The 18,659-nt window shown below is 48.4% G+C and overlaps 1 protein-coding gene across 2 annotated transcripts in view; it reads right to left on the bottom strand.

Annotated features, from left to right (window-relative positions):
• Positions 1–14,736, bottom strand: part of LOC311582551 (transmembrane protein 184C-like) — a 43,827-nt gene extending 29,091 nt beyond the window's left edge. The window contains exons 1-2 of one of the 2 annotated variants that reach the window (XM_084755721.1): positions 14,278–14,736; positions 3,023–3,666 (exon numbers count right to left, since the gene is read on the bottom strand). The gene's annotated coding sequence lies outside the window, so the exon portion shown is untranslated. The remainder of the gene's footprint in view (positions 1–3,022; positions 3,667–14,277) is intronic. The other variant, XM_084755720.1, reaches the window with a different exon arrangement.
• Between the last annotated feature and the right edge of the window lie 3,923 nt (positions 14,737–18,659).

Genomic DNA, 18,659 nt, shown 5'->3' with positions numbered 1-18,659 from the left:
GCTCCCAGCATCATTTCCTGTCTCCAACTCTAGTATCTCTAGACTCATTAGCTCTGCTCTCTCTCCCCGAAACACACAACCATCTCAACACAAAACAACTAAAACCCACCATCCTTCCTGCCAAGACTGTTCCTCTGCCAGCAGCCAGAACTCGCCGCCCACAGCCCGGAACCAAAGACCTCACCTCGCCTGGATCCCCACACCCAGTCACCAACCCCTAAACTGGGGCACTCCTCCTGCCACTAATCCTGTCCCAGGTTTGACCTCCAGCCAAACTCCATCCTTGGTCTCACAGACAGAGGACTGAATGCATACGTTGTCAGTGCCCTGCTCAAAACTTCCCTCTGCCTTCACCTACCCCACATGCCCTCACAGACGCCCTGACCTGTCTGCAGCCTCGCTCCCACAGCCACTCAGGAACAGGCAGCCACACTCGCCCTTTACCTGAAGAATTCCTCTTCCCCACTCAGCAGAACCCCCTAGCCCTCCTCTGGTCTTCTGAGTTACTGCAGAATGAGTGGGTGGCCCTGTTCAAAACGCTTGGTCTACAAAGAAAGTTCCAGGACAGAGAAACTGTGTCTCTAAATAATAAATAAATAAATAAATAAATAGGACCAAAAATGTTTCAGGATTTTTAGATTTGGGTTGAGACCCAACTCAAAACACCAAATTCGGGGCTGGAGAGATGGCTCAGAGGTTAAGAGCACTGACTGCTCTTCCACAGGTCATGAGTTCAATTCCCAGCAACCACATGGTGGCTCACAACCATCTATAATGTGATCTGATGTGCATTGTATACATAATAAATAAATAAATCTTTAAAAAAAATACACCAAATTCATTAGTTCCATATTTAAAAAAACAAAAACAAAAAACCTATGCATGTGTGCAGAAGACAATTTTAAATAATTTTATGCAGAAAAAAAAGTTTCATAATGTAGAATTTTCCACTTGGAACCTTGTCAGCACTCTAAATATTTCAGGATCCAGATTCTGGTTAGGAAGCTCTGTGTCTCTGCTGTCTCCTTTCATGCCCTGGAACCAATCAGTCCTGTTAACTACGGCAGAGCATTCTATACTTCAACATAAATGAAGTGACCTTTTAGATAATTTCAGTAAGCATCACTGGAACTCTACCTTGTGTGTAAAGTCTCCTCTAGCAAGGAGGTGGCACCAGCAGGCCTCAGCAACGCCAGGTGACACCTCTCCCCTATCGACACAAATACATAGGATAAACGAGCTTTTAAACTTTTTAAAAAAGATTTATTTATTTATTAAGTTTACAGTTTTTTTGCTTGCACGTACCCCTGCACACCAGAAGAGAGCACCAGATCTCATTATAGATAGCTGTGAGTCACCATGTGGTTGCTGGGAATTGAACTCAGGACCTTTGGAAGAACAGGCAGTGCTCTTAACCTCTGAGCCATCTCTCTAGCCCGCTTTTAAACTTTTTTGGGTTTTTGAGACAGGGTTTCTCTGTGTAGCCTTAGCTGTCCTGGTCTCGCTTTGTAGACCAAGCTGGCCTCGAACTCACAGCGATCTGCCTGCCTCTGCCTCCCAAGTGCTGGGATTAAGGCGTGCGCCACCACGCCCGACCCTTAAACTTTTTTATACTGGCAACACATACCAAGTTCACTACTTTTCCCAAAAGTTAAAAAAGAAGACTAAAACGCTGCACGGATCGAATCCGTTCACTTTACCTACCGTCCGTATACTACAGAAGAGGAAGACCAGGCAACTTGCCTGAGGCCACACAGCGAGCAAAGCTGGCTTCTGTCACTGTGACTTGTGACTTAATACCTCTGCTGCCTTTGACCTGAATGTCACAAAACACAGCAAAGCCATCTGTCACAGTGACAAAAGTACTATCGGTCAGATTCTCAAATAATTATATTAACATGCCCATGGTACTCCATTCCCAGGCACTTTAGGCTTTATCCTCAAATCTTGCAAGTTCTTTTTTTCCTTTTTTTTTTTTTTTTGGGGGGGGTTGGTTTTTTGTTTTTGTTTTTGTTTTTTTTGGTTTTTCGAGACAGGGTTTCTCTGTGTAGCCTTGACTATCCTGGATTCACTTTGTAGACCAGGCTGGCCTCGAACTTACAGCAATCCGCCTGCCTCTGCCTCCCGAGTGCTGGGATTAAAGGCGTGCGCCACCATGCCCCACTCCAAGTTCTTTTTTGGTTTTGGTTTTTTTTTCTTCTCCTCCCTTTGATAGAACGAGATTGTACAGTGGCTGCTAGACAGGCTGCAGCGACCATATAATCTGAAAACCAGAAGGCGCTGGCGCTATACAGGGGGTTCAGTGTGTGACCTTCACCTGTGACTAGGCAGAAATCCCTTCAGCTGGGCTTTCCTATTTAATCAATGAGAGGCCTGTATTCAGCTCTACACTTCAAAACGTTGTCAGCTTAAAAGAAAAAACAAGCCCATGACCATGTCATCATCTTTGTTGGTAATTTAGGACAGTTTGTTGTTGTTGAGCTGGGGTCTCACTATGCATCTCTGGCTGGCCTGGAACTCACAGTGTAGACCAGACCAGCCTCTTCATCGAAGTGATCCTCCCGCCTCTGCCACCCAAGTCCTGGAATTAAATAAAGGCTTACACCACCACACTTGGCTAGACCGAGTTCTCTTAATAATGATTATAAACAGTTACCCAAAGTTTTTTTTTTTAAATGTTTGATGTGAGCGCTAAATACTACCACTCACCAGGCTCAGAAGGGCCCCCTGCAGCCAAGGTAGTGAGGGGGCTTAGGCAGGGGGACCGATGAGGCCAGCCTGACCCACACAGTGAGTGCCAGCGAATCAATGAATGAATGAATGAATGACCAACCAATGAGAGTTCTGACTAATAAAAAAACCTTAGGTGCTGAGGGCTTAAGTTAAGTACCAGCTGCTATGTGATGACGCCAACTTCACAGCCTGAGTAAAAAGCACTCAATTGTCTAGAAACCATTACACACCCTGCATGCAGGCCTGAGGGGACACCGCCCCAGCTAATCAAGTTCCTCCAGCTACCCACCTCAACACCACTTGCTCCCAGACAGCATTGCTTCAGCACCCAAGGGCAGAGGTGCCTGTGGGTGAGCAAATCAGTGAGTGAGGAGGAACCACACTCCGAGATGAAATACCGAGTGGCTCAGGATTAGTTATCTTCCTCAGGAAACAGGGAAGAAATTCTAGTTGGACCGGGGAGGCCAACCTAGCTAGGTCAGAGGCAGCTGAGATGGGCGTGGCTCCTGCCTCGGAAGGTGAGCATCCGAAGTTTCTGTCCGGTTGTTTCTCAGAAGGTGAGCATCCGGAAGTTTCTGTCTGGTTGTTCAGGAACAAGGGCGCTGATGCAGAAGCAGTCTTGTGGCCAGTCGAGGAACTATGTTTCCACATTTGGAATACCAAGCTGAGTAGGACATGGGTCTATCAGCCGTGAGGGGATGCGGCTCCCGGCAGCCATTTCCAGCAGCCTGAGGGTCGTCTCTAGTCATGCAGTGACCCTGACTCATGACTTCAACATGGAAAAAAATTGCAGGCCCGTGGAGAGGTTACGAAGCAGAGGCGGGACTCAGTAGAACTACTGTAATGTGCCGCCCGCCAAGCCTTAAGACGTGACTCGGGGACAGAAGGTTGGCAAGGGTGTGGGCTTCTCCAAGAGAACTGCAGAAAACGAGACTGCAGAAAGGTGGGGAACAGAAAACGAGGGGGAGGAGGCACGGATAAGCAATTTATTAACTCTCTCAATACTAGCCATTTACGTGTGCCACTCTGGTGACTCTCAGGTTACATCTCAAAAAGGTGCAGAGGAACCCTTTCTCCCTTCTTTTTTTTTTTTTCCCTTAAGATAAATTATATATAAGTGAGATAAACTAGGTATGTCGTGACGCAGGAGGCACTGAGGCCGTACAGGGGCTCCAGGTTCACAGCTAAGAAGGGAGACAGACCCTCTATCTTGTGCTACGTGCAATTCTTGCTTTGCTGCAGGCAAGAGACTTGAGCTGGGCTCCAGGTGAGGGGCTCCTTTTCCTTCTCCTGTCTCCGTCATCTTCCTGGCTCTCTACTTGGCTTCTGTTTGTACTCGCCTCCCACTCACGCACCTCCCACCTGAGCGACTCACCCTCACACGCCTTCCACCTAAGCTAAAGTTTTTCATGTACAAGGTGTTTAGAAACACAACTAACAGGGGCTGGAGAGATGGCTCAGAGGTTAAGGGCACTGACTGCTCTTCCAGAGGTCCTGAGTTCAATTCCCAGCACCCACATGGTGGCTCACAAGCATCTATAATGTGATCTGATGATCTCTTCTGGCCTGCAGGTGTACATGGAGGCAGAGCACTGTATACATAATAAGTAAATAAATAAATATAGAAAAAAAAAGAAACACAACTATCATTTTGCCTTTACATTCTAATGCTCAAAGTCCAAGTTCAATTTTTAAAAAAAGTTCTCAAGGTTTTTTATTGTTGGTTCAGACCAGTCAGTCATTTCTTAAGTCATGAAATGTACACTGGTTTTCTCTGCTTATAGCACTGGGCTAATAACTCAAAATATGGAAAACACAATTTAGTCCTAGAGCTGTGCCTAAGTAGTACAGCACTAGCCCTGCGCACACACACAGGCCCAGGGTCTGAGCCTGACCGCCTCAAAAGTCTTAAGAACTCCATGGATTCATTAGTTACAGATCATTTGCAAAGGTAGTGTTTGCAATTTCTCACACTAAGGCTTTTGTAATGAACGTTCTCTACAGGTAAAGGCCTGGGGCTGGGATACATAAATATAAAGCAGATACAGGATGCAAAAACAGTAAAACTGTATGAATGTTGTTCATTGTTCAAAAATACAACAAAACTATCAGTAAGCTAAATCTCCCAAATGGAATCTATGTATAAGACCATCACGCAAGTATGACGGAATTGCGGTATTAAACTACTAAAGGTCTAGCGGCCAGCATAGTGTGTCGACCTTTGATCAGGAGGCAGAGGCAGGAGGACCTCTGTGAGTTCAAGGACAACTTCCTCTACAAAGAACGCTTCAGGCCATCCACAGCTGCATGGAGAGTCCCCGTCTGGGGTTTCTCTACGTTATCTTGGCCATCCTGGACTGCTTTGTAGACCAGGCTAGCCTCAAACTCACAGCGATCCAACTGCCTCTGCCTCCCAAGTGCTGGGATTAAAGGCATGCACCACCACGCCTGGCTAGTTTCTGCTTTTCAGGGAGATAAATACCAGCTGGTATTTATTTATTTTATCTTTTTTTTTTCCCAGAGCCGAGGACCAAACCCAGGGCCTTGAGCTTGCTAGTCAAATGCTCTACCACTGAGCTAAATCCCCAACCCCTATTTATATATTCGTCTGTTTATTTATTTATTTTTGAAGCTGGAAGACAAATATATGGTGGCAATTATAAAGTTCTTTGTCTTTTTATACTTCGGGAACATTTTGAACTTTTATTTCCAGTGCTGGGGATTAAACCCTGGACCTCACGCACACCAGGTAGCACTTTGCCAAAAAGCCATGTCCTTGGGTCTATTTTGAAATTTTGAAGTTAAAAAAAAAAAAAAGTGTTAAAATTTTCTCAACTAAAAGGTAAAATAAGAAACAGGAGGATCTGGCTATGGTTGTGCAAGGCTTTAGTCCCAGCACTTGGAAGACAGAGGCAAGCAGATCTCTGTGGATTCGAGGTCAGCCTGGTCTACAGAATGAGCTCCAGCACAGCCAAGGCTAGATAATAGAAATTCTGTCTAAAAAGAAGATATTCCTGTCTCAAAAAAAAAAATAAAAAATAAAAAATAAAAAAAAGAGGAAGGAACAAAAAGGGAAAAGATGCAAATAAAGAAAGAGAAGAAAAAAGAATTTTGAGTGGAAGTCTGTGCTTTGCAATGGATCTTGAACCAAAATAATTTCTGAATATCTACACTTATAAACTGTCAATTTTATTTACAACAATGACCACAATGGTCACAATTTGAAATTTACATCGTCACTGTACTGAGCTAATAAGGATATTCTATAGATTATTAAATGTGCACTTTCAGATAACCAGGGTTTATCACTGTAACATTCCCTGCTAAAGACCACAGTTACACACGAGTTACATCCCCTTATTTTGGGATGCCTTGTTAATTGTGGTCTGGGCTGGGGAAATCAGACAAAGCCACGGCTACATCCCACCTCCACGCAACTGTCATTTGGATATGCAGCTAAACCTCTCTAAACTGTTTCCTAGCCTCTAAGTCATGACAACACAGCACAAGTGTTAATATATAATAGTCACGAGTTAGCATCAAGTACAGCAGATAGTCAATAAGTAACCATTAGCTATTACCATGCACATTTAAATAAGAAATGTTTGGATTTTTTAGATTTTCTTTTGTTTTAATGTATGAGTGTGTCTTTGTGTGTATATGTGTGCCGTGTGCATGCCTGGTGTGCACATAGATCAAAAGACGATGTTAGATCCCTTGGAACTGAGGTTTCAGATGGTTGTGAGCCACCATGTGGGCGCTGGGAACCTAGCCTGCGTCCTCTGCAAAAAGTCACATGTGTTCTACTGAGCCCAAGGAAAAGTTTTTTAAGTGTACATTTAAATAAACCTTGTCGGGACTGGAGAGATGGCTCAGAGGTTAGGAGCACTGACTGCTCTTCCAAAGGTCATGAGTTCAAATCCCAGCAACCATATGTTGGCTCACAACCATCTATAATGAGATCTGTATACATAATAAATAAATCTTTAAAAATAAATAAATAAATAAAAATAAACCTTGTCCCCGAGGTTTCATTTGTAAAGGAATCAAGTAAGACATTCAAGACACTTTTACTCAGAATAATCCGGGCAGTTCAACACTCCTCCTCCAAAATTGAAACAAAAGCCAACTTAGCAATTTTCCTTTAAAAAACAACAACAAAAAAAAGCTTTTAGAAAATCAAAGGCGAAGTTGAAGGACACTGAATGCCAGAAGACACAGTCTTCACATTTAAATTTCTAACAAGAGACTTCGGACATGACAAAAGACACTGTTACCTTAAAGTGTGGTCAGATGTAAAGTTGATGAATCTATACAAGGTCACATCCGCACTCATTCAAACCTTGATTTACAGTAAGAGCACACACCTGGTGCAGGCCAGGCTTGCCCAACAGCTCCCAGGACAAGCTCTCTCCCAGAAGTCTCCAGCTCTCTCTCCTCTGTGAAATTCCTTTAGCAAAGACAAATACTGCCACTAATGGGCTATGGTCTTCCAGCATGAGAGAGAATGACTTAATGTCCCCAAGCACAGCCCAGTGATGTGAAGTATCTAATGTTCTGGTCACTGGTGTCACCATCTCAACCTTCAGCAGCTGGGGACAGCCCTATCTGGCTGCTGGCACCTCGGCTGGGCACGGTCCATTCGGGGTCTAACCACAGCCTTTGTGACATCTCCGACTTGACACTCACATCACTGTGAATCGGGTTCCCACAAGGCATCAGTGAGCTTTACTTATTTTATTTCTAGAACGTTCCAGCATTGTCAGAATGTGGTTCCTTCCAGAGTCTGACAGTTCTATGTTCTTGCTAAGCAGTAACAGTGATTTGGGCAAACACATTGTTTAGGAGTAGTGAGTACCAAAAAGTTAGCTAAGTGCTCCTCTTTACCCGAAGAAAAAGGCCCTATAGATGATATAACCTGGTTTTTATCTTCGAGTTTATTCTGAACACTTCTGCATGTGTCAATCCAGCCCCTGTAGTAACCTAATGAAACACGTTCACAACTATACTGAGCTGGACCCGGGCCCGCTGTTACCAGGTGGCTTCATTTGGACCGGGACTGACAGGCCACACTGTCTGTGTTTGATTCTTTCAGCCGGTTCTGGTTACTTTTGTTTTGTTTTGAGACAGGGTAACCCCAGCTGTCCTGGAACTCTCTAAGAAGGCCAGGCTGGCCTCAAACTCAAGGGTCACCTGAGTGAATCTTGCCTCCTGAGCGCTGGGAAGAAAAGCACAGCAGCACCAACACCTGGCTCAACAGCTGCTTTAAAGAATAAACACCAAGGGGGCTGGAGAGATGGGTCAGTTGTTAAGAGCATTGCCTGCTCTTCTAAAGGACCCGGGTTCAATTCCCAGCACCCACATGGCAGCTCACAACTGTCTGTAACTCCAAGATCTGATACCCTCACACCAGCACACATAAATTTAAAAAAATAAAATAAAGAAAAAAAAAAAGAATAAACACCAAAAAGCAAAGCAAGGTCCTCCCTCCCTCCCTCCCTCCCTGCCATGGTCATCAGAGGAAAGCCTGTGAGGAGCCAGCACTCACAAGGCTGGGGGAAAGGTCATAGCCTAGAGGCCAGCCAGGCTGCTCACCTTGACTGCGTCTCAAATAAACAAGCAAAGGTAAAGAAGCCCCTGGGAATGGGACTGATGAGTGGCCGGTTCACAAAAGCACAAGGACATCAGCTCACCGAACAGCCCACACTCCCAGGGAGCAACGCCCTGCCACTGGTGGACCCACTCTAAAAGGAATCAAAGACCACCTGTGATGAGAACAGCCTTCCTAGCCAGTCTGCCCTTCTCCCAGCTCAAACCCCATCCTAATTATTTTCCCAGCCACCCTACTTTCCTACAATGGACCAGGCTGCTGAAATAGACTCCAAGGGCAGGGCAAGCTGAAGGCTTATCCCAGGCGAGGCCCTGACCACAGTGCGAAATGGGGGTGGGGTGGGGGGGTCCTTGGTGAGTTCTTCCTTCAGGACAAAAACCATGCATGAACATTTTTCTATTCAGGGAAAAGTTAAACTTTTTTTTCTTTTCTTTCTTTCTTTTCTTTTTCGAGACAAGGGTTTCTCTGTGTAGCCTCGGCTATCCTGGACTGGCTTTGTAGACCAGCCTAGCCTCCAACTCACAGTGATCCACTTGCCTCTGCCTCCCGAGGGCTGGGATTAAAGGCGTGCATAACGACGCCTGGCATAACTTGTAATTTTATGAGCTTTTCAAATACTTTACTTCTATACTGCTCTCATTTCCACTTAGTAGCCGCATTAGCACAAATCTACAAAACCAATCCCGACAAAACAAACAGGAGAACACCAACACAAACTGTCCTACTAGGATTTAACAAATATTCAGATGTGGCCTCAGGCCTAAAACAATCCATGGCCCACACTGACTGCACCATGAACGCAGATGTAATTAGTTCAGTACTCTCAGATGGGTTCCACTCATGGTCCAAAGTGGCTTTTTGGTCCTCTTGACAAAAGGCAACCTCCTACCCGCCACCCCCACCCGAGCAGGCTTCCTGTCAGTCACCTGCACCAGAATTGGAATCCCCACCCTTTTATGTGTCTCACATTGGCCTAAAACCTGCTGTGTAGCAGGGAATGACCAGGAACTTTTGATCCACCTACCTATATCTTTTAAGTGCTGGGATTACGGCCTATGCCACTAAGCTTGACTCACTGGTGTTGGGGACAAAACCTCACTCTACGGACTAAACTACATCCCCAGCCCTTGGAATGCTCAACAATAAGACAACTTGCCAGACCAAGAGAATGGATGGCGCTCCTCAGCCTGCTCTCGGTTTCCACAAGCCCGGCCTCTCCTGCCTATGTCCTAGGGCCGGGACTGAGCCAGAAGCAAGTGACATCAACCAAAACCATCCCCTAAGTTCCTATGTCTGAGTCACCTGGACAAAATCGGGACCAGTGGAGGGGAAAGTGTCTCCTGGGTCAGTGGGAGCCTCTGCACAAGCACCTCATGGGCTCCAGCACCTTCCACGCCACTTCAGTCAGCCTCCTGCGATCCACTGACACTCACGTGCACACAGAGAGCTGACTGTCTTTCCAATCTCTCAAATCTCAGCATAACATGTACGGGCAACATAAGAGATTTCCCCAACCCAGCACACAGAAAGAAAGATGCCAGCCCAGGCAGACCCGTTGTACACAGTGGGGGTGGGCAGCTCACACTGAACCAGACCATCCGAGCTTGCTGCGGAGCACCTCACCAATGCCTTGGGGCTGCTGGCTGATGCTGTTCTCCCTACAGGCCAGGCACTCTCCATTAAACACACAGGAACGTAAGTGTTACAAGCACCTAAAACCAGGCACTGCCTGGAAAGCTCACGGTCCTTTACAGTGCTCTGAAAGAGGACACTGGTCACGCTACACGAGGGGAGGAATGACAAAAGCAAGAACTAAAAAGCCATTGGAACAAAGAGTCCATTGAAGTGAGTGGATGATCTCCTGATCTCCCACATAAGTCACTGACTCTCTGGAGCTCCTCCAGCCCACCCCCCATGCTGTGTCCAAGTCTCTCCCCCACCACACACACACACACACACACACACACACACACACACACCACATGCCCCTACTCTAACCATCTCTCCCCTTATGCAGCGCTTCTGTCAAAGGCCTGTGGCTTTCCGGGGGGAGCACTCCCATCCCCACCTGTGGCTTTCTGGGAGGAGCACTCCCATCCCCACCTGTGGCTTTCCAGGGGAGCACTCCCATCCCCACCTGTGGCTTTCCGGGGGGAGCACTCCCATCCCCACCTATGGCTTTCCAGGGGAGCACTCTTATCCCCACCTGTGGCTTTCCAGGGGAGCACTCCCATCCTCGCCTGTGGCTTACGGGGGGGGGGGGGAGCACTCCCATCCCCATCTGTGGCTTTCCAGGGGAGCACTCCCATCCCCACCTTGGCTTTCCGGGGGGAGCACTCCCATCCCCACCTTGATCTGCAATCAGACGCTGACCTTCTCATTCCTGTCAGTCAAACTGGCCACCTCATTCTTCCCCCACTGCAGATGTTTCGGTTTCTTCTCAGCTGTTTCCAATCCGACATGGTTCTCTTCCTTATATAAAACACCGATGAGTTCTAACACTTCTAGCAGTCTTTCCCCTGCTGTGCCCTGCCACAAACTTGTTCTGGGAACAAACGTCAGGGTATTTACTGCCACTTATTCTTTTTACTCCCTTCAGCTTCTTTTTTTTTTTAACTTATGCGTATGTGTCTGGGGGGAGGGGGAATGTACGTGCAGGCAAATCCAGGTGCCACAGAGGCCAGAGGTGTCAGATCCCCTAGGAGCTGGAGTTACAGGTGCTTGCGAGCCATCTGATAGAGGTGCTAGGAACTGAAGTCTGGTCCTCTGGAAGGGCAGTGTGTGCTGCTCTTACCTGCTGACCCAGCTCTCCAGGCCTTCCACGGTTTAGCTTTTTAAGATAGGGTCTCACTTTGTAACCCAAAGTGAGCTCAAATTTGCAATCCTCCTGCATCAGCCTCCAGACCACTAGGATGGCAGCAGGGCACTGCCACTTGTCTTATTTCGTATCCTTTATTTGAATAACTCAGCAGAGTACAAATAATGCAAAAATGTCCCTCAGACTGGAGTGAATTCGCTGCAGAAAGTACAAGCAAGGCCAGGACTTCTCTGGGGTGCCCACACAGCATTAAACTACAGTATTACTTCCTGTTGCAGCCATGGAAGAGAACTCACCAAGAAGCCTTTGGGCCTCCAACTTCCTGGAACATTTATAGAAGGATTCAAAAATGGTTCGAGGGGCTGGAGAGATGGCTCAGTGGTTAAGAGCACTGTCTGCTCTTCCAGAGGTTCCGAGTTCAATTCCCAGCAACTACATTATGGTTCACAACCATCTATAATATGACCTAAGGTACACTGTATACATAATTAATAAATAAACAAATGAATCTTGAAAAAATGGTTCGAGATACTCAAAAGTCAAGACAAGATGTCTTCTTGCAAGACAATGAAGAACAGAAATCATTTAAACACAAATTCCAAAGAAAAGCACAAAAGGCCTTGTTCTGCAAACCGATATATAGAACAGAAAGAAACTGAGGCAAACTGGCAGTCTTGACCAGCTCAATGACTGCTCTGCAGACCCTTCCTTCCCCTTAATAGTCTTCCTTGCATCCCTAGAATCCAAAGTTACGGAAAGACAACTGGTTACCTGACCTCATCGGCATGTTTCCAAATGCTAGGGAACTTGACTGATGCTGCCAAGTGGTGCAGTGCGGGAGGCGGGGCAAGAGCTGCATGACCCACCCAACCCAGCCAGACCCCATAGAGAGAAGCCCAAACCAGGTGTCCTTACTTATGCTCTGCCCTCTTAATCTCTGCTAAGAACGAGAGGACCACTTTCATGGGCCAAGTGGGAAAAGGCCAGGGTCCTTCCAACTTGCCAAAAAGAGCATCCTCTAAAGCTTTTATTGTGGGAAAGAACCTAAGGTTATGGATGAGGATAAAAAGACACTACTGTCTAGCTGCCCTCTTAAAGACAATGATCATCCATTTTGTTTCTCACCTTTGACCCCAAGCACAAGGATTAAGACAGCAAGCCACAATTTCCAGAGGGTCTCCCTTCTGAGGAGGCAAGCTAATACACATACACACACACATACACACACACACACACACACACACACACACACACACACACACACACACTGGCTGCCTCAGGAACATGAGGCATGCTTCCTGCCAGCGGAGCAGCTTACAGTCACAGAAATAGCTTCCTACCCATGGCCAAACTGACTCTGCCATCTGCCCCTCTCCTCGTGTCCCTACTAGCCAACAAACCAAGCTGGATAGAGATGACCAAACCCTGAACCCCAGAGCCCACATAAACACAGAAAGGGAGATTCAGCTCCACAGACCTAACCTCTGACCTCTGACCTCACACGTGCACAATGGTACAGGAGCACACAAACACCTTTTTGAAAAGGTACACGTATGTCCCCATGTAGTGATGCTACTTAACAGTGGGCCACAGAAACCGGAACACGAAGACGTCACAGGCCATTGGTGTTCCCCACCCCTCTCACTGTCTGTGGTCATTGCTCCCTGTTTACAGACTTTCCTCCCGTGTCCCGCCTAGCACGGAAAAACTCAAAGGCAAAGGCCTGCACGGCCACCCGGCACATGACCCATTCATCCCAAAGGGCTTCCCAAGCCAGCTCCGCAACACTAAGAGGTCACAGACCCAAAGGTGCCTTGGAGAAGGTCCAGGGAAGTTGAGTGACTTGCTTCCCAAATTACAGGGATGGCTCCACTAAATTCTTCCCATTAAAAAACATTTCAACTCATTCATTAAGTGCATATTAACTGGGCCAGGCACTTGACCGGGTGGATGGAAGGAAGCCTCAGTACGTTTTCATCTTCCTAGATGCAAAAACGGTGTGGTGAGAGTGTACGTGTCTACAAGCACACGGAATAAATTCCCGAGGATGGCGGCGACTACTGAACCAGGAAACCTAAGCACCATCTACCCGAGGGGCTGGGGAGTAGTACCCCTGGGGCTTGGCTCCTGCCCGCTCAGGTGTTTTAAGGGGAAACAGGGTGCTCACAGTGACTCAAGAAAGGGACTTGGGGTTCCAGCGTGGCCTGGATGCCAGTGCCTGGCCCTGGAAAACTAATTTCTCCCCGTCTGTGGAGCATTACAACTGTTTCTGCACCGGCCTCTACTCCTAGACTCATTAGGACTCCAAAACACTGCTCTTTCTGTTGCTGTCTTCAGAGGTGGCTTGTTGGGTTGTTGGATTGTTTGTTTGTTTGCTTGCTTGCTTGCTTGTCTGTTTGAATACTGGACTGTGGTGGAAGGCATCAAGCCTGAAGAGAGTGGAATTTCCTACTTACTCACAGGCACTGCCGGCTAGAAGCAGGGGGCGGTCTGCCCACTGACCCTTTCAATCCCCAATCTTTGAACTCGCTTCAGCACAGTACAGAAGGAATGTGCACAAGGCAGCACAAAGCCAAGTAGACTTTCTGGTTTAGCACATGAGGGACTCAGGTCGGGACAGTCGCACGGGGTAGAAAAGGGATATCTAAGAGTTAAGTGTAACTTCAGGAACTTTTGAAGAACTCAGTTACAAGCAGGGTCTCCCAAGAATCTCCTAGAAAGTTCCTTGGAAAGGTTACAAGACAAAACTGTCTTAGCTGATTGATGTCTCGGATTTGCCGGAGGCTGGGGGCAACGTTAGGGCGCACTAAAGCCTGACTCCGGCCGAGTCTCCTCTGGGTCCTGCCGGCGCCTAGGCGTGCTCCGCCCGGCCAGGCGGGAGCCCCGGGGCAGCTCCCACGCACCGCTCCTGGCTCCCGCGCCACCGAGGGGCCGGGGCGGGAAGGAGGACGCGCCCGAAGCGCCTAAGGAGAGGAATGTCCTGGAGCTTCTCCCCCTAAGGAATCTCCAATTACTCCGGTCTAGGGGCACAGAGCCATCCCACACGGGCCGGGAAGACGCTCCTCCCCGCCTCCCCCGCCACGCCGCAGCCCGAACGCGAGAGGGCCCCGCTTACTTTTGGTGGCAGCGATAAGGTTCTTGCCGTCCTTGATGAGCTCTTTGATGAACTTGTTGGTCCTCTCGAGCTCCGCTTCGTGCGCGCGGATCCTCTCCCGGAACCACGGGCGGTCGAGGTAGCAGTCGCTGAACTCCAGGGGCTGCAGCCCCATGACTGCGGCGGAGCGCACGGGCGCAGGCCGAGCTTGGGCTCCGAGGCGGCGGCAAGGTGCGGGGCTCCGAGGAGGCGGGCGGGCGGGCGGGCGGCTAGCTGGGCTGAGCGCGCGGCGACAGCAGTTCGCTCATGTCCCGCCGAGCCCAGCGAGCCAGGCGACTGCACCGCGGCGCGGATCCCCAATCCCGGCAGCCCCCAGCAGCTGCAGAGCCCGCCGCCCCGCCCCGCCCCGGGCGCGCCCGCCCCGCCCCCGCCCCCACGCCCCTGCTCTCCCTCCCCAGCGCCTTCGGCTCTCCTCCCTGCCCTTCCCCGGACGCCTCTTCCTTCTCTTCTCCACGCGCTGTTGCCCCTCCTCTTCCTTCCGAGGCGGCCGCCGTGGAGAACGTAGTCGGTGCCCTCCACCCTCGGGCGCCTGCGCCTCCCTGGTCTCGGCTCGCCCGATCCAGGTGACTCAAGCGGATCCTCGAAGTGGGCTCTGGACCGAACGGGAAGGAGTCTTAATAGCAGGCCTCGGTCCCCGCGGTCAGACGACTTAAGTCAGGACGGACTGGCGGGCGGGCGGGCGGAAATGATTGACTCACTTATCTGTGTACCCAGGGAGGGCGCCTCGCGGTGCAAGGGCTCGCACGCCGGGCGCTCGCTCTCCTCATCCCACCCGCCGCCTGCGCCCGAGCGCTCAACATCTCCACCTCGGTGTTATCTTGGCAGCTTCTAGAACATTGTTCATCCTCTCTGTGCCGAATGACTTAGGGCAAGGGAGCGTGTAGCTAAAGCGCGTTGACCCTGTTTCTGTCCTGTTCCGCAGATTAAATTTACACGGGTAGAGGAGGCGACCTTTATTCTAAAAATAGGCCGCCGCCTTAAGTAGATGCCAGACTTTAAGTGGTTTTTTTTTCACCTGATGGGAGGGAGGCGGCAAAGACAAGTGTGAATTCGTGTCCGGGCGCCCACAGAAATCCTTTCCTATTCCATGCGTTCTAAAGCAGAACTCAGTATCTCCCCCATGTGTACAGCAGATCATACACTTGGGAGACACTTTCATCAACCAACAGTTTATAAAGCAATTACAATGTGCACACATGGCATGCAAACTCACAACACATGTTTACATGTAAAGGCTTAATGATGGTTGTAGTACCACCGGGAAACTTAAAAGTGATTCTTTAAAACGTTCAGACTGAGTGCAGTAATTAAGAGACTGTTTGGCCTGAAAGCTGTAAGCTAACCCCCTGGGAACAGCTAACTAAATCTGTAAGTGCTCCTGTTAGAAATGGCACCATTTGCGTGCCTAACCCAGAGGTAAACATTGTTTCAGTATCCATCCTCTGGGTTCAAAAGCCTTTCCAAATAACTTCTAGGCACTTTGAAAGGTTCACTTCCTACTGAACTCCCTACTCAGCAAGGGAGTCTACACTGGAGGGAGAGAAAGGCAAAGGGGAGGAAAAACTGGAGATTGAATTAAAGCCAAACACTGTAGCACCACAGCCAGACATAGTGCCTGAGCCTCCATAATCCCAGAATCCCATAAGCTGAGGCAAGAGGATTGAGTGTTTAAGGCCAACCTGGACAGCCTGGTGAGAGGCCAGGCAGGGCTTCATAGCAAGATCCTGCCTCACAAGCGAAGCAAGGGCAGTGAATTGCCTTGAATGAGAATGACCCCCCCCCCCCAGAGGCTCATACAGTTGAATGCTTGATTTCCAGTGTGGAACTGTTTGGGAGGGATTAGGAGGCGTGGCTTACGGCAGGAGGTGGGCTTTGAGGTTTCAAAATTCCAAACCTGTCCCAGTCTCTCTTTTTCTGCCCCATGCTTGTGAAGTAAGATGTGAGCTGTCCATCTACTGCTCTGGCACCATGCTTGCCTGCCACCATGATAACCCTCTGACATGGACCTGGACTGACCCTCTGAAACTGTAAACACCCCCACCCCCACCCACCCCCACCCCACCCACCCCCCCACCCCACCCGCCCCCCGATCAAATGGGTGTCACAGCAGTAGAACCATGACCAAGACAGCCAGGTAGATTGCTCAGTAGAAATAATGCCTGCCTCCAAGCCAGATGACCTGAGTTCAATGCCCAGGACCCATGGGAGTGGAAAGAAAAACCACTCCGGAAAGTTGTCCTCTGACCTTCATTCACACGCATGCCTATATGCACTCGTATACACACGCACGCATTCTCACACACACACACACACACACACACACACACACACAGAGACACGAGAAATACTTTTTTAAAAATAAACTGAGAATACCCTCCAAAAGAGAGGTTGTGGAGGCTTCCACAAAGAATCCAACATAAATATATAAATATATATGTATATTTATATATTTATACATATATATTATATGTTGGACATAGATACTTCCAAGAGAAGGTAAATAAAGAATAAAAACATGCACCCACAGCATGCTTGTGCATGAATGTTCATAGCAGCATTCTCTATAACACCCTAAAATGAGTCAACCCAATAACCACCCGTAGTTGAGAAAGTAAGCACAGTGCAAATTAAGCTACCATGAGAAAGAAGGCAGGACAACATGCCCTGCAGAACAATGAACTCTGAACTCATGATGCCAAGAGGGCAGTGACAAAGGCCACATGTGATATCATCCATTCATATGGCATGCCCAGAACAGAAAAAACCCCCAGAGACAGGGAGTGCATTCACAGTTGTGGAGAAGTGTGGACAGGGCCCAGATATAAAGAGCCTCCTAGGCTGTGTTAGCATTGGCGGTCTCATCTCCACGCTAGTACAAGCCGTAAAGGCGTGGTAGGAGTATGGTCTGGCTTGATTGAGATGTCTCTCTTAGCTGTGTGGAGGAGGAGAGTCCTGTAGGAAAGCCATTAGAAAAGAAATGGCATAACCGAGCTCTCCAAGGTGACACTGAAGACACAGCTAGGTCTTACAGGGAGTTTCTGGGACTTGAGAATTGTCTGGACATTGGAAGTGAGGAAAGTGTCAAAAAAGAACCCAAGCTCTGGGCTGGAGAAATGGCTCAGTGGTTAAGGGCACTGCCTGCTCTTCCAAAGGTCCTGAGTTCAGTTCCCAGCAACCACATGGTGGCTCACAACCATCTATAATGTTATCTGATGCCCTCTTCTGCAGATAAAGCACTCATATACAATAAATAAATCTTTAAAAAAAAAAAAACCCAAGTTCCCGGCAAAATTGTCAGGATAGGTGGATGGAAATGTTACTTACTGAAAGCAGTGTGCCAGTGAGAGCGGTGGTACCTGGAGAGGACAGGGCCAGCGTCAGAACATGACTGTGACTCAGAGGCATCTGAGAAGATTGCAGCATGTGAGGACAATGACACGATCTAGAACAGAGTTGCTAGGCTTTGCTGGGTGCCTGGTTAGTTACAGACTCAACCTGCTCAGGTTCCAGCCGGGGTGAGAGAGGTTAACTAGGACGGAGCCCTTACCTCTGTGCTGATTCCAGTACAGACTGCGTATCCCAGGTTGAGGCCCAGAACTGCCGCCACCGTAAAGCCAAATGCAAGTGCTCCTGGACTGCACACAGGGTTTCAGGCTGGGAGTCGGAACTAGACTCAGATAAACTAGCAGAAAATCCAAATGAAGAATGGTTTTAGCCAAAAGAATTTCTCTGTAAGGCAGCCGGGAAAGGTCCCCCTATCCTTCCCTCTCTAGTCCAGAAGACAACAGCCTTAACAGGATGCCATGATGCCTTGGGAAGTGTTGTTCCACCTTATACGACCTTACAGTGTAACATGGCTCCCAAAGAGCCTCCGGAGGGAAAAAGGTGAAAAGACCAAAGGACCTCAGCCCAGCCACCCTGGGCCAGCTTCTCAGCATTCCTGTGCATATCATAAAAAAGGTTTTTCCTTTTTATGTCTTTGGCCAGAACTTAGTCATATAGACAACATATTTTGCTGCAATGGGGAAAAAAATGTGGCTTTATCAGTTAGATGGCCACAGAAAGGTAAGGGAAGATAAATATTGAATAAAAACAACAGTCTCTAACACAGGCTGACACTTTTTTTGAGTGACGTACTTAAGCGACAACCATGCCAAAAAGAAGCGATAGAGCAGGAAGAGATGAAGGTGTGATTGCTGGGTATCGGTCAATCTACCTGAGGCGGCTTCTCACAAGACGGACAACAGCAATGAAGAAAATGCCAAAGTGGCTTCTGGGTAAATCAGTGGAGCGCAGCACTGAAAACCTCAGGCCCTGAGACAGTGTTGACAGCCGACACTCTG

The sequence above is a fragment of the Acomys minous genome, assembly GCF_964271855.1.
Source record: "Acomys minous genome assembly, chromosome: 14".
Taxonomy (NCBI): domain Eukaryota; kingdom Metazoa; phylum Chordata; class Mammalia; order Rodentia; family Muridae; genus Acomys; species Acomys minous.
The sequence above is the reverse complement of the archived record's forward strand: the minus strand, read 5'-3'. Positions and strand labels throughout refer to the sequence as shown.